This window comes from Felis catus, chromosome B3 (genome assembly GCF_018350175.1).
Source record: "Felis catus isolate Fca126 chromosome B3, F.catus_Fca126_mat1.0, whole genome shotgun sequence".
Taxonomy (NCBI): Eukaryota; Metazoa; Chordata; class Mammalia; order Carnivora; family Felidae; genus Felis; species Felis catus.
The window spans coordinates 43,044,530-43,064,555 of record NC_058373.1 but is presented as its reverse complement, the minus strand read 5'-3'; the positions used below and the strand labels follow the sequence as shown (position 1 = coordinate 43,064,555).

At 43.5% G+C, this 20,026-nt stretch overlaps 1 long non-coding RNA gene across 1 annotated transcript in view; it reads right to left on the bottom strand.

Annotated features, from left to right (window-relative positions):
- Positions 1-395: 395 nt before the first annotated feature.
- Positions 396-20,026, bottom strand: part of LOC123385909 — a 55,501-nt gene continuing 35,870 nt past the window's right edge. The window contains exons 2-3 of the long non-coding RNA XR_006599175.1: positions 3,700-3,779; positions 396-3,488 (exon numbers count right to left, since the gene is read on the bottom strand). This is a non-coding gene — a long non-coding RNA (uncharacterized LOC123385909). The remainder of the gene's footprint in view (positions 3,489-3,699; positions 3,780-20,026) is intronic.

Below are 20,026 nucleotides of genomic sequence, written 5' to 3'. Positions count from 1 at the left end.
GCAAATAGCCAGATTGACTGGTGCCCCCTTGCCCAAGGAGGGGGGGGGGGGGGGGACCGATCCCTTGTGGAATGGAGATAATGCTCTAGAGTCAGCTGCAGTTTGACCCCCCTGCTTCAAGGACAGCAAGATTTGGGGATCCAAAAACTAGACCTCCCTACATGTAGAGAGAGGAAAGAAACTTTTTCTTCTCCTTGTTCCACAAAAAGTTCACTCCCCAAACTTGAATGTGCATAGGAATCAACTCGGGATCTTCTTAAAATGCAGATTCTGGGGGTGCCTGGGTGGCTTAGTCAACTAAGCATCTGACTCTTGATTTCTGCCAGGTCATGATCTCACGGTTTGTGGGATTGAGCCCCACAACAGGCCCCACACTGACAGCGTGAAGCCTGCTTGGGATTCTCTCTCTCCCATTCTCTCTCTCTGCCCCTCCCCCTCTAGTGCTCCCTCTGCCTCTCTTAAAATAAACAAGCATTTTTTTTTAAATGCAGAGTCTGATTCAGTAGGCTGAGGTAGGGCCTAGACTCTGCATTTCTCACATGCTCCCAGCTGAGGCTGATGCTGCAGGTCATTTGACCCTACTCTGAGTAGCAAGTCATTATAAGACACCCAGTTATTCAGATAGGTCACCCCTGAGGAGCAGGGTAGAGGGAGAGGGAAGGTAGGAGGAGGAAAGTAGACACACAGTTGATATTTCATGCACTTGTATATTATTCCATTTTTTTATCTGTGTCTTATCTTTGTAGTTAAAAAAGTCAAATACATAATCCAGTGGGGCTTTTTTGAAAAAAAGGAAAAGAAAAAAAGAACCAGCTCTGAGTTTTTTCTTGTTACAGTATCAGTATTTGCTCACACCCTGCCTGAGGGTATGGCTTGGGAATTCTGGGAAACTGCAACCTGACACTCAGGCATGTGGGAATTAGAAGGCTCTTTCCTAACAGGAGAAGAGCTGACCACTGTAATGGTCAGATCTTGATTAGATCTGTGCTTCACAAACCAAGGCGCATGGGTGGTCACAGGCCAAGGGGCCCAAGGATAGGATAACCATGGTGCATCTCCCTGGATATGCATAGATTCAGGTGGGGGTAGTTAACATGCATAATGTAACTGGTAAATAATTTAAAACATAATTTATATCAAAGTAAACTTGGATATTTTATGTAACAGGGCTCAGGCATTAAATATATTTTTCAGATAAAACAGGCACTTGAAAGAAAACTTCTCCTTGCCCCCTAGACCCAAGTCTTCCCTGTAACAGAGGGGCATCTTGGTAAAACAAAACAAAACAAAACAAAACAAATCAAAACTGGAGAAGTGTCGACCCACACTAACTACAGTGAGGCTGAGACTAATGATCAAACAACTATCTCTGGGGATGTACACAGGGAGACTCCCCCAGCAACAGAATTTCCCCAAACTGCAACCCCCATTCAGTCATCCACAGAGAGCTTAATTGTCTTGTCCCACTTAGGTGTCCCTCCCCAGCCCTATAATCTTATATTTTCAGCCAAATTGAATATCACCACTACTAATCCCATGAATACAAGTCATCTACCACTAAACTGATTTCAAAAACTCCTTGGCTCTACATCCATCCTTTCCAGACTTGCTCCTCTTCTCACAATACTTTTATCTCCCAAATCTGGTGAGAAACAGAGCACTTCCCCAGCTCTCTCTCTCTTTGCCACCCACAAGATCCAGTCTCTAAATTCTGTCATCTCTCAGGATGCCAACCATCTCCTGAGGCCATTCCCCCTCCAGTGTGGCTCAACCCTCACCTCTCACTGGACGATTGCGATGGCCTCCAAGCCAGTCTCCCTGTTCTGGGCTTTTCTCACCTCAGTACTTCCTCCACACGCTAGCTGCCGGAGGTATCTTCCCAAAGCATGAACCTAGACATGTTCTTTCCTGTTTAAGAGCTTAATTTGACTCCCATTCCTTGTCACCCTCCTTCTCTCTGGGTCAGATCCACATCCCCAAAACCAAGCTTTCTAAAAGGACTTTTGTAATGTGGCCACCAAACTGCTCTTCCAAGTTCACCCTCTTTCCACGGGTCCTCTTCTGCTTGACTTTCTCTGACCGCACCCTGCTCCAGACCCACTACCTTACACACAGTGTGCCTTCTGTCTAGAATGCCTCTTGCACCTTCTCCCTCTGATGAAATCTCCTCTCCTTCAAAGTCCAGTTTAAATGTGACAACATCTATGAAACCTTCTGCAGATATCCTGCTGATATAATCATTTTCCCTCCTGGCTCCCACAGTACACCTCGTCCCTGTCTCTCTAATTGCCCTTTGCCCTTTGCCACAGTGTCAGGGGTGAGCTCTTCACAAACAAGAGCTAAGGGCCATCCATCCTTGTAGCCCCACAGTCTAGTCCATCATAGCCCACTGAATGAGTGCATGAATTAATGAAGGGTTACTTTTCTACCTAGCTTTCCCTCTAATTCCATTTTCTCTGACCCAAGTAGGAGTCTGCTGACCCTACCTGAGGAGAGACAGGAGTGAGGGACCATTAACCATTTCTACCCGATTAAAAAAGTTTCCTTTAGCCCAAGGGAACACCATGAACTAAAACCTTATATGGAGATCTGGGTCCTGCCTTCCTGGGCGTCTTACATCAGTTCAACTGGTGATTTCTAGCAGCGAGGTGGGGATAGAGAGAGCAGACACATTTCTGGGAAAGAATTCAAGATAGAAAAATTGGATGTCTCTAACCTCCGTAAAATCAAGTTTTTGTAATTTCAAAATGCTGTGAATGAATTCCAGGACATGAAAGTATACAAGACCTAGAAATCCAAGTGAATGGGATTAGAACCGTCAGTACTAGTACACATGAGGTCTCTAATCCTTATGTCAACACAAGCCAGTGCTGTCCAGAATTGAAATGTGAATGTTCCTAATGTATGTCATGTCTTCGTAACCAAATTGTAAGCTCCTCGTGAACGTACACTGTGTTTTTACCTACACTAGGTTAACTCTCTGGGCCTAATGCTGTCGTTTTAATATTAGGAGAAGTCTCATAAATACTTAATGATCAAGGGTGGGCTGTATACATGTGTGTCTATATATACTAAGTAAATTTCTCTCTCATACTTTGCCTACAGCTTTCACTTAAAAAATGGAAAGAGATGGAGCCAATCAGGTTTCACAAGCAAAACAAGCATATAGTCGTGTACTGGTACCTAAATGGGTTTTGCTTTTGGTCCTGCCAGAGGCAGGGGGATAGATTAGTTAACTCCTCTGGGGGTCTTCCAGCCCCATGGTTTCACTCCACATTTTCCTCCGGAGAGAGTCTATGCAGTCAACTATACAACCCAACATTGAAGCGTCACTGTGGATTGGACCTGGCATCTAGAAACCACACTGGTGAATCTTAAGAATGTTAATATGGATAATTTAAACCTTATAAATAGCTTTCCATAAATGTGTTTCTTGCCTGAGGGGGTCTTTTGGTTGGAGTGCAGTACAATCAGGCTTGAGTCTGCAACTTAAAAAGGAAAACAGAATATGAGAAGTATAAAATTTTATGTAGCTTTTTCTTTCACAAGCTCATGTTTATTGAAAGAGCTGGTGGTAAGTCAAGGGAAAATGGAGTTGTAAAAGAGACGTTGTGAGGCTGATTAAGCTCTCTGTGGGTTCTTCCTTATTAAATTGGTGTGGTTGCAAAATCAAAAGCTAATTATTCCAAGTACTCTCACCTGAGATGGGCAGCCTGCCTGTGCTGTGATGGTTCACACTGAATCCTCAGCGATCAGAGGTAAAATCTGGGTGATGACATCTAGACAATGAATAAAACAGGAAAAAAGATGTAACTCTATTGCCCTACTCCTAATTTATAAACAAATGAAAACAGAAAAATGGGCATAAAAACCTATTTCCATACTGTTATCTTTTTAAGTGTATGTCTTCATTACCTTCTAAAACAAGTGTCCAGATTATAAAAGAGGTTCTTAAACGGACAACTCCTTATGTGTGCTTAGAAATTTCTCTTTATTTTATTTTTTAATATTTTTTTTAATTTAGAGAGCGCACAAGCCAGAGGCTGGGGGGAGAGGCAGAGGAAGAGAAAGAATCTTAAGCAGGCTCCAGATGAGCCCGATGCAGGGCTCAGTCCCATGATCCTGGGATCATGACCTGAGCCAAAATCACGAGTCAGATATTTAATCAACTGAGCCACCCAGGTGCCTCAAGAAATTTCCTTAGAGATACAGAACTTGCTAGAGAAGTTTCACACCCAGGAATCCTTCTACAAGATGTTTGTGTGCGGTCAGTGCCCTTGGAGAACCCTCTTGAGCTCATTCAGGGGGGCATCTGCCCCTTGCATTACCTGGTTTCCAAATCCAGAAGTCCTTAGCAGAAAATATTAAGCAACGTATGATATTTTAATTTGCAGTCCATTTCATGGTCATTAGAGAAATCAAACGTCACGAGAAGTTCATGAAACTCTTTTTGATATATGACTAAGTTAGTTGAACAGCAATGTTTGAAAATGCAGGTTGTATAGTCAGACTGTGTTGATTTAAATCAAAACACCATTTAGAGAGGGGGTAGCCTCAGCTTCCTGCTCTGTCAGATGAGATCAGAACAGTATCAGCTTCAGAGGGTACTTGAGAGAATTAAATGGGAAAATATAATCAAAGTACTTGGACATGATAAGATCTCACTACATATTTGTTATTATTATTTTAAATATGTGAAATGTGTTGTTCCAGGAACCTAACCAGCAAAGAAAATAGCTTATGATCTTAACTTCTAGTGAGGTAGCACAATATTAAATAAGCTCCAATACAGAAGAATATTGCTGCATCCGTAATTAATTCAAATATTTTGATAATTGTTTCTCTAAACCCCATGCTTTTAAAACTAACTATAATTATATAGTGACTTTATTTGTACATACAATCACTGGGAGAGGGACCCGAGGTTTCCCCAGGGAGGCTTCTATCTACCTCCATGAGGTTGGGTGGTCAGGTTCACACTACCGAAATAACACCGTGGTAAACAGGCAACACAGTGAAAGGCAGGTGACCTGAGAGAGCAGTCGAATAGCACAAGACCTTGATCGAGTCACTTTGCTTCTCTGGTCTTCATTTCCCATCTTGAAAGTAGAAAGATCCAACCAAATGGCTCAACTGTCCCTGTCATCCATCAGGTTTGATACTCCTACCCACTAACAACAAAATACTTGCTATTCTGAATAAATGAATGTTCTATTTACTTGACAAATAATGTAAGTACCATATATGCATTATAAATGTTTAAGAAAGATGTTGTTTATCAACAGTGTCTTGGTCTTAGAATCAAAACCACAGTCAAAACCACAGTACAAAACCATAATGTACTCTTGATTTGGTGACACAGCTCGCACTTCAGGATCCAGTAGGGCCAGAGGTCTGTCACTAGAGACTCAAACCACAAAGTTTACCTCATTACGTGAGCTTTGCTGTCGGGGTAAGAGTTCTACATAGGTTTAAGTTCACTGTCCTTATGTGTTAGTTTTCTGAAAGTTCAAAGAGTAGGGGCGCCTGGGTGGCTCAATCGGTTAAGCGTCCGACTTCGGCTCAGGTCATGATCTCGCAGTCCGTGAGTTCAAGCCCCGCGTTGGGCTCTGTGCTGACAGCTTGGAACCCCTGGAGCCTGTTTCCCATTCTGTGTCTCCCTCTCTCTCTGACCCTCCCCCGTCCATGCTCTGTCTCAAAAATAAACAAACATTAAAAAAATTTTAAAGTTCAAAGAGTATACCTTTTAAAATATGTGTGAAATGAAAATAATTCACTGGACTAGGAATCAGTATGTTCAACATAGAAATCTCGTTCTAATACTAACTAGTTTCATAACCCCACACAAGCCAGGTAAACCACTCTGAATCTCTTTCTACACATAAAATAGGTAAGTTATATCTGACATACCTATCTCACAGGGTTAATATGAGGATCAAGAGAGATAACACACATGAAAACACACTGAAAAATAAAAACCACCATACAAATGCCATAAGCTGTTATTCAGCTCTGTCAAAGAAAGGGGATGATCAGTTAGTTCAAGCAGAATGGATTCAACATGCCAATTCTGTGAGGTGAAAGAGACCTCCCAAATGGATGGACTGTCAGAATTTTCCACCCAGATGTGATTGCTGCCCTGTCAATTCGGCCTAAGTCAACTTGAAGGCATTCCTTATGCTCTCCTTACCAATTAAACTCTCATTTGGACACTTGGGTTTTAATTAGACACCAATTCTTGGCCCACTGCAAAGCAAAAATGATGGGGTGGGGGGTGTGCTAGCGGGAAACGATTGATCTTTAAAACCTACATGCTTAACATCCAGAATAAATGAAAAGGTAGCAAAACATTCTCAACCAGGTATCACCTATGTCACGTGTATAGAGGATGTGTTTGGTAGATTCTAGCCATAATGTAACAGAGGGCCTCATTCATTTCACTGCAAACTTACTATAACCACAGCTGAGTCCCCTCTTTCTGACCAGCCTGTTGCTACAACTTAATTGCATGAATACTTCACTTTCTTGGTTTTCAGCTAGAAGTTAGAAACAATGTTTTGAGAGCATTTTACACCTTCAATAAAAAGAGGGCAACAAGAAAACGTGTTGCAGGATTCTTCTCTAAAGCAGAAAACTAAAATAAAATTATAAAGCCAAACACCCTGAAACAGTTGTAACAATGAGAAAAATCAATAGCATTTGACTAGTCATAGTCTAGAAACCAGAAGAGCGCCCTCTTAGGAACACAGGTTCCTTTCCCTTTCTTCTTAACTTCATGTCCAATTTTTGTGACCATGGTTAAACATTTAACTGGATTGATTCCATTGACTGGCTGTATTTTGACAGCTTGAAATACCGAGTTATTTAATTAACTCATTTTCAATTAGCACAGTCGCTGCTAACCTGATGTAACTTGTGTCTCCTCAGACTCCAGAAAAAGAGAGAAAGGAGGCCAATGGGACTGAGATTTCTGTTGCATATCTTATTCTGTCAGAAGTTTCCAGTTCAGGTCAGATCCATAAAATAATGTATTTTCTGTGGTTAAGTGTTAACTGGCAGCCAGGTGCTAAGGAGTGCTGAATCAGCCCAGGAGAGGGGGCAGAAGGAAGAAGAAAGTTTGGTTTATAGGCTCAAGTGGGCAAAAGAAACAGAACCTGGCGAGAGTTATATATTGCTCAAGGCAGGCACAGGTGGATGGAACTGCAGGCCAGGTCAGAAAAAGAGGAAGATTTATGTTCGGTGCAAACAAAAGGGCAGAAGAAAAATCACCAATCCGGTTGGGCAGCACTGAAGTGAAGGAAACAGCTGTTCATACAGTGAGGGAATGGTCAGGTAAGACAGGCTGGAAATAGTAATCAGAAGGCCATCTGCTGACCTGGGACGGCATGCCCTCGAGGCATGGAACAAATCCTGTCCTCCAGGAGGCCACGCAGAGGGGCCAGTACCGGCCAGGCAAGTAAACAATGCCAAGACGAGGCATTAAAGTTACATGAGCCTCGTATAAGAAGTTGCCCAGCGAGTTTACTTCCGAATGTGAAGTCGAGTGGAAACACAGTGTTTTCTTATTTGAGAACTTGGCAAACCCACTCTACCCGGCCTCTCTGTGAAGCTAGAATGCGGAGAGGTAGTTCATCAAACGTCAGCGCCCATTACCCATCACCTTATTCGAGGCTGCCGCTCCGCCCCTCCGGACAGCTGGTGGTGTGACTTGTCAGACTCGCCCTGGGAGCAGCTGCTGGCTTGGGGATATTTCCATAGGACCCCAAGAACTTGCAGCCCGAGTGAGGAGACTGGGTGAAAGGTGGTCTTTGACCATGGAAAGCAGCTCACTGGGCAATAGCACAGGCAAGCCAGAAGGGGCACAGAGAGGAAGGGGGAAAACAGAGCAGGAACTGGCAATGACCTTGCATTAATGGGCAGCACACCCCACTGAAATAAAGGCCTGCATGAGTGGGGCTTTGCTCTAAGGAAGCCGGCAGCAGCTGGGTGCTACCAATACTAATGAGCATCATTATATCTTTTGTACAAACGAGCCAAATTTCAGACAAAAGGTGGGAGAGAGAAGACATTTATGTCATAACACAAAATACAAAATGTATAACCAAATGTCACTAAAGAACCAATTGATAACTGGTGAGACAGAAAAGGCAATCAGAAGAAAGCACTGCCTGTCTAAGGTACTAAGATTAATAAGATTAATAAGAGTGTTGTGACATTATTAGTTGGTGACTAAAATACAAAGCTGAAGTCGAATCCCTTGCCCACCTTCCCGTCTCTCTCCCTTACCCCTGATTTCGCTAAGTCCTCGTGGTGTTATAATTTAAACACAAACACACAATGCACACATATACAGAGAAAGAGTCAAAGTAGTAACATTTTGGGGCACCTGGGAGGCTCAGTCGGTTAAGCATCCGATTTTGGCTTAGGTCATGATCTCATGGCTCATGGGTTCGAGACCTGAGTCCGGCTCTGTGCTGACAGCTCAGAGCCTGGAGCCTGCTTCAGATTCTGTGTCTCTGTCTCTCTCTGCCCCTTCCCCACTTGCGCTCGTTCTCTCACTCTCTCAAAAATGAATAAACCCTAAAAAAAGTGTTTTAAAAGAAAGTAGTAACATTTATTGAATTGTACTATATTCCAGACACTCTTCTGTACCTTTTATAGGTTTTAATTTGTTTTTAATCCTCACAACATGCCTAGGATGTAGACAGTACTTCTATCCTCATTTCACAGATGAGGAAAATGAGGCACAGAGAGGTTATCCAAGATACCACAGCTGATAGGTGTCTGAGCTCAGATTTGAACCAGGTGTTCTGGGTCCCAAGCTAGCATCTTCAACCACAGCACTGTTTCTTGATTTGAGATACTAAAATCTCAGACCAGGAACTTTGGTGAGAAGAGGTTAATTTTCCATTCTGAGCTCCTCACAGCCAGCTCTCTCTTCTCGCTCTCCATACTCCAGTCCTCAGGCCTGCTGCTATCTGAGATATCATCCCCTCATCTCCATCCATTCAGATCCTTCTTAGTCTTCAGGCCCCAGCTCGAGACTCAGGAGGTTAGCTAGCTATGTGCCAAACCATTGCTTCTTCTTCCTTGGCTCACAGCTAGACTACATTTCCCTACATCTCTTACATTTAGAAGTGGCCACATGACTTCATGCTAGCCAATGGAATGTGAATGGAAAAGATCGGTGCCAATTCTGGGCCTGGCTTGTAAAACTCTACATGTGGGAGCACCTGGGTGGCTCCAGTTGGTTGGGTGTCTAACTTTGGCTCAGGTTGTGGTTTCGCAGTTCGTGGGTTCGAGCCCCGCATCGAGCTCTCTGCTGTCAGTGCAGAGCCCATTTCAGATCCTCTGTCCCCCTTGCCTTCCCCCTGCTTACACTCTCCCTGTCTCTCTCTCAAAATAAATAAATAAACTTAAAAACAAAAAACAAAAAACAAAACAAAACAAAACCTCTGCATGTGGAATCCTCCTTCTAGTTCAGTGCAAGTAAGCATGGAGACCTGGGAAGCCATATGCTGAAGACAGTAAAGCCCTATAATGGAAGGGTCCTGATCCTTGATCCCTGCCTAGGGGGTGGGGGGAGACCCACTAATTAGGAACTCCCATGTAGGTCTTTACATAAGTGGGAAATAGACTTCCATCCATCACATCTGAGCCATTATAATTGGGAGTTTGGTGGAGTTGGTATCTCTCTCTGATAAGCCCTTCCAAGTTATGCCACCCAGCCCTGGATTCCCTCCTCCCTGTATCTTGCTAGTTTATGCCTCGATTTAGGTTAGATGATGAAAACTGCACTAGAAGAGTCAATCATGGTGCCTACCATGTTCACTAGCCCTGTCAGGGAACATGTCCCCTTTGTGCACAGCACGACTTTGTCCCTAATTAGGCTGAGGGTGGCCCGATCTCCAAGTTGACTACAATCCAGTGAGGAGGTCTGATGCCCCACTCTGCCCAGTGGTCATTAACTAAGCCATTCAGATTCCCCATTTTGGAAGAGTGGGAAACCCTGAAGGAATTAGCCTCTTGGAGTAGGATGAAAAAGAAGGCAGGCAGAGAGGACCAGAGACCCAAGCTGTGCCACACCCTCAGAATGCAGATCCAGCCACCGAGGGGCACACTGGTCAGCTTCTCGGTGGCAAGCAGCAGTGGACTCTGGCTGATGACATCAGAGAAGGGACTTGTTAAAAGGATAACACGAAGTTCACAGAAACCCTCTGCCTTTGTGGCTTGAACAACAGCCATTTGTTTCTCATGTTTCTAGAGACTGGAAAGTGAAAGACTGAGCGGCCAGCAGATGTGGTTCCTAATGAGGGCCCTATCCTGGCTTGCAGACAGTCTCCTTCTTGCTGTGTCTTTATGTGCCAGAGAAAGATAGTGAGAGACCTCTTCTTGTCTCTTTCTCTTCTTATAAGGACACTAATGCCATCAGAGTGTCCTCACTCTCACGATTTCATCTAAACTTCATCACCTCCCAAAGACCCCACCTTCAAATATTGTCACATGGGGTGTTGGGGATTCACCATATGAATTTAGAGGTCAGAATATAAACACTCAGTCCATAACACCCTTGAAAAGAAAGCTAGGCTTCGGGCCGCTGCCGCCAGGAACCACAGCCAGAATCACTCTGTGACTGTCTCACACTCCTCTGTCATCAACCACTCAAGGAAGGGGCTTGTTCCATTAGCCCCTTTGTTCCATTAGGGGCTTGTTCCCCCTGATGGAACCAGACACTGCCCTGTTCGTCTTCTGTGGCACCTGTCACCTCCCGCCTTCTGCCATTATCATTTCTGACCACCTCTGATCCCCCTAGGAGAGCAATGGATTCATCTCTCTATGCCTCTCAGGGTCTCATCAGGAGTCTTGAGCATAGTGGTTAAGTGAACCTCTCAATACATGATGAATAAAAAAGAATTTCTACTTAATACGACAGCTGCCTGAAGTAATAAAGCTACAATAATAGTAGCTACAATGTATTGGATATTTACTAAGTGCCAGTAACTTCTTAAGTGCTTTACATGCACTCTCTCATCTAATCTTTACAATAACCTTATTAGGAAGGCATTATTATTATCTCCATTTTACAGAGGCAGACACATGGTCTTAGAGAGGTAAGTAACTTGCTCAATTTCACTCACCAAGTAAACTGTAGGAACAGGATTCAAGCCGTTGATTAGACCTCCAAAGTCATGCTCGTTATGCTTTCAGATCATCTAAAACAGACCCCACTCCCCACCACATGCTCACGTTAAATGCCACTAAGAAAAAAATTCCCATAGTCGGTTTCTTCCCCTACTTCCTCTTCCCTCCTCCCAAAAAAGTTAATAATGGAAAGACACATGACATATCCACCACAGATTACTGTGTCAGTCCATTCAGCTAATTTCAAAAAAGATGATGCTAATTATTGGAGATAATGAAAACCTGCTCTTCAACTACAACCCAGGGGGAATAGTCCAATTGATTAACAGGGATTTCAACCCACGCATTCAATTTCTCCTGCTCGTTTCGTAATGGATGGGAAAAATTGGTTTGTAGATAGAGATTTTTGAGAGCTAAGTGTCTAAGACACTGAAGGGAGCCACCTCATTAAGTCCTAGGCCTGGTTAGGCAGGCTCTGGAAACCAGAGGCAAAGCCAACGGCAGGTAAACTCACTACAGGCATTATTTAATGAAAGTTTGCACTTTATCAGAGCATTCTTCCTGAGTCCTAGATTTTTCTGAGTGTTTTTTTTTCTTTCTCTTTCTTTTTTAACCATTCATTAGCCTTTCAAAAAATGTAGCACTGAAGCAGTTAAAAATAAATCTATGATTTGCAGAACAGTAAGAACTTAATCATGGCAGCAAACTAAACCCCAGAGACAATTTTAGTCTCAAAGTTAAAATATGGTGTATCTGACTCTGAGTAAATTGACTTTTCACAGAATACTCTAACATAATGCATAATAGCCATGCACTCCAAGAGAAGCTCCTGGGTATTGGTCCAGAGCCCACAACCAGCAGGAAGATCATAGTGTATGTTGAATAAAATTACCCATTCTAAAGGTCCTCAGCTCTCTTGAATATTTTATTAAAAACCTTTTTGTGGTAGAGACCAACTGGGACCTCTTTCTCCTAGGAGCGAGCTGTCAACGGTAGTAGAATTGAAAACCAGACCGAGTCAAGCTTAATTAGATCTCCCCCTACCTCCAACCTCACATTTCTGGTATATTCTTTCCTGACCATGAAACTTGATAAATACGAATACAGTGGGATTCATTTCCCCCCAAACCTTTCAAAACAGAAAAGCACTACGGTGGACAGGTGGAGAAAAAAAATTAAAATGTAGCAACAAATTCCGAGACTCTAGACAAAATATAAGCTGAATGCTACTAATAATGCAATCACGATAATATAATCAGAAAACTCACAGAGGTGCCTCAAGGGCGGCACTTGGCAAAGAGCAGGCTGCAATTCAGATCCATGAATAAATGGTTTCTGAGTCTCGGCTTTAAGACCAGCACTTTGCTGGGCAATGTAAGGAAAGTGACCATACATTCTGGATTTTATGAGGAAACCTCAATGGCAAATATCCTCTTCCCCCATTCTTGCACACCCGCATGTTCTCATTAAGGCACATGTCCCATGTCCCAACTCTGGATTCAGAAAATAGGATTGCTGAAAGGATGGTGGACATAATTCACTGACTATGAAGACTTTGGAGTGTAGTTACTGTAATAAAGGCATGTAATCAAAGACACTGAGCAAGGACCGCAGAGTTGGGAAATCATCATTCTTTACACCATGCCCACCTTTAGGAATTGTTATTTTCCATTCTGTGGCTTTAAATTTTTCTAAGTCCTTAAGTATGATAACTTCCCTTCTTTCTACTTTTGTAGTGCAAGACACAGAACATTTTACTTGCCTTGTATTTTAAGGTGATTTTCTATTAATAGCATTATTCGTGATATAGCCTCATTTTGAGGACACCCTTTCAGTCAGTCTGCCCTTTGCAATAATTTTCACAGTGTTGTATTTCAGAAATAATTTAATATGAGCCTGGCTTCTTTTGAAAAACGTATGCCTATCCAATTTTCCCTTAGTTTCACAATACACAACACATCTGCTATTTCAACGATAACAGATGTTATACTGAAATTGTAATAACTTGTGAGTTAACTGTATTCAAAACTTTATAGTTACACACGTTCCAATAACTTAATCCTCTACCATTATCTCTTCAAATTGATTTAGCCCTGCAGAAGTTGAAGAAAATCAAATATTCATTGTGTTTGCTTTGTGCATATATACAAAAATCACATCATGATTTATCTCTCTTGGTATTAATCCTGTCTTCTTCGGAAAGATGGGGTAAAAATCATAACAGAATCAACAGTCCCTCCTCTCTTTACTCATGAAGATAAATTTCATAGCCAATTCGGGATTATTATGCATGCATCTGTGTGCAAGCTTTTTTATGGATTTGTAGACGCCTTATAAATCCAATCTGCATTTCTAGCCATTTACCATTTAAATAAATGACCTTTCCTCTTATCTCAGGGGCACAAGCCTACCCCCATTTGGCCATTTTATCTTTCATTAGGAAAGCATCTCTCTTCTCCCAAAGCAAGCCACCTTTTTTCCTCTCAAGCTTCTCTTTTGTCTCCCCTCCCCGTACACACACTCCAAATCCAGAGATTACAAACCCCATGCTGAAATGTGTGGGTGCAAAGAAACACTGACCAGTAGACAGTGGGCCAGTACAGTGAAGAAGCTGAGAGAGCATGCCAAAGTCACAGTTTCCACCTTCCAGATGTGCATACTGATACAGAGCAGAAGAACTGAGCCACCAGGGGGAGCAAACTACCTCCTGGAGCTCTGTGCTTCTGACTACATGTCGAGGGGCTCCAGGAAGGGCAAATGGGGAGGAATGGGGAAGTGGAGGGGGGGGAGCATCCCAGAAGAGCAAAGCCTTGAGCTGGACCCTGGATTCATGAGGGATCACAGCAGGCTGAAATGCAGGGAGAGGACACCACCAGTAATGCCAAAGCTCAGAGGGGGCTTGCTTGGGAAGGCTGTGGGAGGCAGTGTGGTGGCAGGTGTGAGCAGGACTCTGGCCTCTCCTTTGGCTGATCTGCCCCAACAAGAGGACCGTGCTTTTTTTCAATTTCCAATCTTTCCCTTTCACTTCCCTCTGAATAAAATGTAAGGAAACACTGGCCTTTTCAACACATATGCTTCGCCAAACACACAGCCCCAGGAGCCACCAGCGGGACAGGCCCAGGTGGGAGAGAAGTTCTAAGGGGAAGGGTTTAAGTGTCAAACCACTTGCCTAAGATCCCAATTTTTGTTTTGGCCTGTGGACTCTACTGACTTCAGAAAATCAGTTCCCTTATAGTTGGCTCACTCTGAGGCCAATTTGCCACGTCTACCATGTATCTTCTAGGGACGTCCCCCCAAACTCCAGACCTGCGACTGCGTAAACAATACAAACTGGCATCCAGCTTTCATCGAGAGTCACCATGTATTACTTAAACATAAGTATTACATATTATACATAATACATAAGTATTGCTTATTACTGAAAACAAAGCACTGCTTGGGATGGGAACAGAAAAAGGACCACCAACTCAAAACTTAAAGATTTGACCTCATCCCCTGTGTAGGGAGGCAATCGTGCAGAGGAAGCTTTGCAGCCATACTGCCCGGATCCAAATCCTAGCTCAGCTCCTTTCTACATGGAGAAGCCACTCAACTTCTCTGTGCTTTAGTTCCCTTCACCTGTAATATGGGTATGATATTAATACTTACCTCATGGGGTTACTGTAGGGATTATAGGAGAAAAATATGTAAGTTTCTTAGAACAGAACAGCACACAGTATTTATGCTGTTTATTATTATTACTATTACTACTATTAGTATTATTATTGGGGTCATGTCCCTTAATTATTGCTATCAAAGGCTAGAGTCCTTGCAGCCCAATGATGAAAGAAACTGTATCTAGCTCAGAGAACCCTTCCACCCTTGACCTGAGGTCGTTCCCTGGCCACTGCCCTTACGTTCCCGCTTGGATCTTCTTTAATGTGAGTAATGTATCAGATGGCAGCTTCTGTTTTGCAGATTGAGTCCCTTTGACCTTATTTTGAATATTGCTCATTTCTCCAGAAAATATACCCTCTTCTACAAATGGAGTGCTGGGCCCAGTAGGCACACAGTGAAGGCCTGGCGGAGTGAGGGTGACAGTCCTGTGTTTTCATTGGCAGGCTGCTCTCAACCCATATCATGTCACTGTTAATGACTGGTCAGTAAACATTTCCTCACTTGTTATAAAGTGCCTTCACTTGTTACGAAATCTTCATGGAGTAGGATAGATTTCATGATATTCTTAAGGACAAGAGAAAATAACACGAGCTGCGTGTATTACGTGCCAAAATATTAGGTCTCTTTTAAAAATCAGAAACAAGGGAAAAGCAATTATTAGATACACATTTGTAAAGAAATTCTCCTAGAGATAGAAAGACTCAAAGAGTGTTAAGTTTGATTCTAAATTCAGTGGTGTTCACAAGTCTGACTTGCTTGACTGTACATGGAAAAAGCATTTGTGAAGCGTATACTCCATCTCTGCAAACCCACCACGGTGTTTTGCTTCATCTGCATGCCCCTGTGAACAATGACTCATCATCACTGAAAAGAAGTAACAGGGCTAGGTGTGAATGCCCAAAGAGCAGGAACAAAGGGAGAGGGAGTGGGGCAGGGTCACTCAAGAGAAGTTTCTTTCCATAAAATGAAAATAAGATAAAGTAACGGAACCATAGGGTAGCCTGGTATGACTGGCCTTTGGAGGCAGGGAAGGCAAAGGCCTAGACATAGAGAAGATTGGAAACTTGATTGTGAAGCTTGCCATGGCCCCATTAAGGCAATGGGGAGTGAAGAGACAGGTTTCTCTACTGTTATTATTCCTACAAGACTATCTCATCACTTGAGTATCAGTTGCTTGAATCCAGCAGGAAGACATGGATTCTAAACTCCTGGGCCACATTAAGTCTTAGAAAAGACCAGTAAACAAGTCCGCACTATCTCACGGGCATTCTAAGTCGTGATGACAGGTAGATGTTCATGTAAAATGTCAAAGTGAGATTTTTAGAAAGCCTTAACTTGGGCTAAGTGTCCTTTCTGGCTTCATGGTCTATATTCACTACTTAATAAATTATTCTTTCAGGGGCACCTGGGTAGCTCAGTCAGTTAAGTGTCCAACTCTTGATTTTGGCTCAGGTCATGATCTCACGGTTCATGGGATCAAGCCCCAAGTCAGGCTCTGTGCTGACAGTGCAGAGCCTGCTTGGGATTCTCTCTCTCCCTCTCTGTCTCTGCCCCTCCCATGCTCACGTTCTCTCTCCCTCCCCCAAAATAAATAAATAAATTTCGAAAAAAATAAATTCTTCCTCCAATAAAGTCCAGTTTTACTTCTCCTAATTTATTAACTCTTGACTCAGATCTGCGGATCTCCATGGATCCATCACTAACAGGAACCATTCTTGTGAGTCTGTAGCAGAAACCAGGGACATCCTCATACAAAGGACCCAATGATGATTCTTAATGCTGCTCCTCCCAGAGGGCAGCTGAGGCTGGGACCACAGCTCTCCTCCTCCTTTACCCTGAACTAGCTCTGCCTCCTATTGTCTGCCTGCTAACAACCCTAGGTCTAATCTACTGCAACATGAAGGGTACATATTTTATATAGGCAGTGTATTCACTACTAAATGGTTACAGAACCAGCATTCTCTAATTTAACACAGGTTCCTTTTGTTGTTTCACCTTGCATCTTCCTCAGGCCAGCTAAGTTCTGTCTGTATTAAAGATAGCAAGCATCCCCTGGCTCTGTGCTCAGACACAGCCTTAGCCCCTGTTTTAGGCCTTTGTTACCTCAATCTGAGTGTTCTTTCCTCCTAGGGCTTTTGCCTAGGATCTATCCAGCTGGATAGTTTCCCAGGCCCAGATCATGCCTTTTGAGCTTCTATCCCTGCTCTTGTTTGCACTTCTGGCTTCATCATGTACATGGTATTTGCCTGGTTTACGCTTCCAGACCCAGAGCCTATCAAACCCCAGTTGTCTTTCTCACCATCATCCCTGTCTCATGCTATCAATCCATCAGGTCATCAGCACAAGAGTATTCTCAGAACCCACGTGCATGGACTCTGTTCTGTCTAGCAAAGAGGCATATAATGATTGCATGCACATCCCTTCATGGAGAACCTAATCCATGTCAGCAACTTTCCCAAAGATGGAAAGGGCAATCATCACCCTCAAGGGGCTACAGTCTGGTGGGAGAGATGGAGGACTAATAGGAAACTCTAATTCCATGGTAACAAAAAAGATTAAGATGGTGAGAGCAATAGAGTGTGATATTTGCACAGAGAAGGGCCGCTCAGCCAGCACAGAGGAAGCGAGCAAGGCTTCTACAAGAACATAACTTCTATAACAAGGAAGGAAGTCCTTAAGGAAAATGGGCAGTTAGCTGGGCAAGGGATTGGGAAGAGAAGGGGAAGGAGTAGTTCTAAGAAAACAGGCCAGCATGTATAGGAGGCAGGGAAGGAAGAGACCATGCAGCATTCTGTGACCTGTAGATAATGTAGTGAAAAATGGAGCAAAGATATGGCTCCTGAGTGGCTCAATTGGTTAAACGACCAACTCCTGATTTCAGCTCAAGTCAAGATCTTATAGTTCATGAAATCAAGCCCCACATAGGGCTCTGTACTGAGCATAGAGCCTACCTGGGATTCTCTCTCCCTCTCTCTCTCTCTCTCTCTCTCTCTCTCTCTCTCTCTCTGCCCCTCCCCCACTTGCATGCATGCATGCTCTCTCTCTCTCTCTGTCTCTCTCTCAAAATAAATAAACTTAAAAAAGAATGGAGCAAAGGTAACAGGTGGGAGACTAAATTGAGACTATACATATAGCCAGAGCTAGACCATGAAAGGTCTTAAAACTTGGCCAAGGATTTGGGGGCTTTATCCAGGGGACATCAGAAAGTCACTGAGGTTGTTTTAAGCAAGGGCCTTACATGATCACTTTGTTTTAGAAAGATACCTCTGGGTACAATTTGAAACTATGCTGGAAGGGAGCTAGGTTTTAAGCAAACCACTCAGGTAAACAGCCCTTTGCAGAGATGGCCTGAGCTTTTGCAGAAGCAATGGAAATGGACAGGAATAGATGGACTTGGGAAGTATAAGGGACTTGATAAGGTAGAGGCAGAAGCAAAGTAATTCCCAGGTCTCTGATCTGGATAACAGGAAGGACTGTGGTTTCTTTAGCTGAGACAGGGATCCCAAGAAGAGGAACAGATTTTGGACATGAGATTGAGCAGCCAATAAGACACATAGGTGGGAGTATCATTGGCCTAAACGTGGCCATAGGAAATGGGAACTCCACTTCCTGGAGCACACCCTGTGCCACCCCCTGGAATAATGCATTCCACAAGTTTACCACTCTTTCTGTGTGAAACAGACTTTGTCTTTCCTCCCTCTTCATGTGTCATGGTCTCACATGAAACAATCAAAAGCAAGAAGAAAATAATTCCTCTCTTTGTTCTTTTCCCTCCTTTTATCAGGAACAAAAATCTTTTTTATTTTTTTCAATTTTTTAAAGTTTCTATATTTTGACAGAGAGAGTGTGTGTGCATGCAAGCACAAAAGTGGGAAGAGGCAGAGAGAGAAGGAGAGAGAGAGAGAGAGAGAGAGAGAGAGAGAGAATCCCAAGCAGGCTCCATGCTGTCTGGGGGGGGGGGGGAGGGGAGTGTGCAAATGATGCAGGGCTTGATCCCATGCCTGTGAGGTCATGACCTGAGCCGAAACCAAGAGTCAGATGGATACTCAACCACTGAGCCACCCATGGGCCCCACAAAATTTTTTTCAAAGGGTTTCCCATCCAAGACCTCCTTTAATTTTCATCAGTCGGAATGTGGTCATGTGGCCAGCCATCGGGGGTTTTTTTCCTCTGGCAAAGAGAAATGGGATTGCCACGATGGGCTGTGACCAATCACAATCCAACCCTCAGGCTGGGGGAGGGCTCTGCCTTCCTGAGCTTATTGCTGCCCAAGGATATGTGAACAAAGCCCGTATTCAGGATGAGTTAGGTTATACTACGGTGGCTTAAAACAACATTCATTTCTCCTTTTCACTGTATGTTCACTGCAGGATGACAAGGAGTCTCCGCTCATGGTTAGCTCCTGGTAATCAAGTTGATGGAAGCTCAATCTCAGCCCATGCTTTCTAGATTTCATTGGCAGGGGAAGAGATCTCGTGGGATTTCATACTGGCAATTTAATAGTATGGGCTAGACCTAACAGGAGGAACTAGTCACACTGAAACCACTTAACAGCATAAAGTTGAGCAAAAATAAAAATGGCTTCACTAATGTTTCAGCAAAGCGCTGTTTTAAACTAAGTAACCTTTTTCCTCTCTTCTGCAAACCTCCCCTCCTCCCTTCTTGGCCTTTCGTTTTAGGAACTCATTAACACCCTGAGCACAGGACCAATGAGGCTGACATAATTCCTATGGGAACCAGCTAGATCTTCTAATTCCCTATAACCCTCCCACCCCCTCCCACCCTCACCCACCCGTGCCCCGAGCCAGTCCCTTCCTCAGGGCAGACTGGCAGTTTTGAAGGCTTTAGCCTGCTGCAGCCTCCTTTGCCAGGCAAAGCAATAAAGCTACGGTTCCCCCGGATCCCAAACTCTGTCTTCACGTTACATTTTGGATCAAAGCACAGAGGTCGGTTTTCAACAGCATGGCCCTGCTCAACCACAAGGGAGCCCAGAATTTCGGTCTTTCAAGTGACTGGAAGGAGAGCAGAGCCAGATATTGGCAAGAGCACTAATGACTGGCAAATCGAGGGATTACTCTGGGATGGGAAACCGCCTCTCTCCTGGGATTACCCATTTCATTTTTGCTCATCCTTGATTGATAAACAATTCATCTTTATAATGAATTAAAAACTCCCTCTGCTGCATCTGTCCCTTGTTCTACACCCTTACAAAACGTTTTTCATGTTT